Below are 1,583 nucleotides of genomic sequence, written 5' to 3'. Positions count from 1 at the left end.
GAGCCGTCTATTTTTACGTTTTGCCTAATTGCCCTAACCAGAACCTCCAGAACAATACTGATACTGACAACACTGAAGGGGAAGGAGCAGTCATCCACTTCTTGTTCCTTAGTGTAGGGGCAAGCACCAGTCTCTCACCATGCAGCGTGATGTTAGCTGTGGACTTTTTGTAGCTGCTCTTCACCAGGCTGGGGAAGTTCTACTCCAACTACTCCCGGTTTGCTAAATGTTCTTATGTTGAAAGGTAGACCTCGGTTTTCTCATATGTAAAATGAGGACAACGATCTCTATGTAGAGAGTTTTTAAGGTTGAAAATGGGATCACATAAGGCCGGGTGCAGTGGCTCACGCCTGGGGTACATCTGATCTAACCCTGTAAGCCTCTAGTTCTTATCTCTAGCATGGGTATTATAAAGCACCTACCTCATGGGCAGACAGTGGTAGATGTGATTTAAATAGCGAGACTGCTACGTGCCTGGGACGTAGAAAGTGTGCTGTGATAGATGACGGATAAAATGAGATGTGGTCCTTGTCCTGAGAAAAGAGAGAGAAAATGTGGTACTGACAGCAACATCACATGTGACGTTGGCAACAGAAATGGAGCACTGGCAGTGGGTCTGGTGCACAGGAGGGCAGCTGGCCAGGCCACAGAGGGGAGAGAGCTCTCGTCCTCCCAGGGAGGGAAATGCTGGCAGGGCACAGAGGGAAGAAGTGTGGAGGGTGGTTGAGTATCACAGGGAGCTCCTCTTGATGGGACCTGGGCTGTGGAATCAGAAGCCACGGGATTGAAGTTACCGTTGCACTGAATGCTGAGCAATGGATGGAGATGGGCGGACTTATTCTAGGAGACATGTAAATTGAAGTGCTCTGGCTGGGGGCAGGGGTGAAGGGAGGCAGAGTTTGAAAAAAGAATAGGGGCTAGGTGCAGTGCTCACACCTGTAATCCCAGTACTTTGGGAGGCCGAGGCAGGTTGGTGACCTGAGGTCAGGAGTTTGAGACCAATCTGGTCAACATGGTAAATCCTTGTCTCTGCTGAAAAAAAAGAAAAAATTAGCTGGGTGTGTTGGCTCTTGCCTGTAATCCCAGCTACCCTGGAGGCTGAGGCAGGAGAATCGCTGGAACCAGGGAGGTGGAGGTTGCAGTGAGTCAAGATGGTGCCACTGCATTCCGGCCTGGGCTATAGAGTAAGACTCCATCTCAAAAAAGAGAGAGAGAGCGCACAAGGAAGGAAGGAAGGAAGGAAGGAAGGAAGGAAGGAAGGAATAGAAAAGGAAAGAGAAAAGGAAAAGAAAAAGGAATGAGGAAAGGCTGGGTGTGGTGGCTCACACCTGTAATCCCAGTGCTTTCAGAGGCTGAGGTGGGTGGACTGATTGAGCTCAAGTGTTTGAGACCAGCCTGAGCAACATAGCAAGACTCTGTCTCTACAAAAAAAAGAAAAAGAAGGCCGGGCGCGGTGGCTCAAGCCTGTAATCCCGGCACTTTGGGAGGCCGAGGCGGGTGGGTCACGAGGTCAAGAGATCGAGACCATCCTGGTCAACATGGTGAAACCCCGTCTCTACTAAAAATACAAAAAATTAGCTGGG

General features: G+C 49.8%; 1 long non-coding RNA gene across 1 annotated transcript in view; it reads right to left on the bottom strand.

Annotated features, from left to right (window-relative positions):
* Positions 1-993, bottom strand: part of LOC116547662 — a 1,889-nt gene extending 896 nt beyond the window's left edge. The window contains exons 1-2 of the long non-coding RNA XR_004267135.1: positions 937-993; positions 423-533 (exon numbers count right to left, since the gene is read on the bottom strand). This is a non-coding gene — a long non-coding RNA (uncharacterized LOC116547662). The remainder of the gene's footprint in view (positions 1-422; positions 534-936) is intronic.
* Between the last annotated feature and the right edge of the window lie 590 nt (positions 994-1,583).

Source organism: Sapajus apella, unplaced genomic scaffold (genome assembly GCF_009761245.1).
Source record: "Sapajus apella isolate SASKATOON/1434 unplaced genomic scaffold, GSC_monkey_1.0 scaffold4039, whole genome shotgun sequence".
Classification (NCBI taxonomy): Eukaryota; Metazoa; Chordata; class Mammalia; order Primates; family Cebidae; genus Sapajus; species Sapajus apella.
Note: the sequence above shows the minus strand (reverse complement) of the source record. Positions and strands in the feature narration are given on the sequence as shown.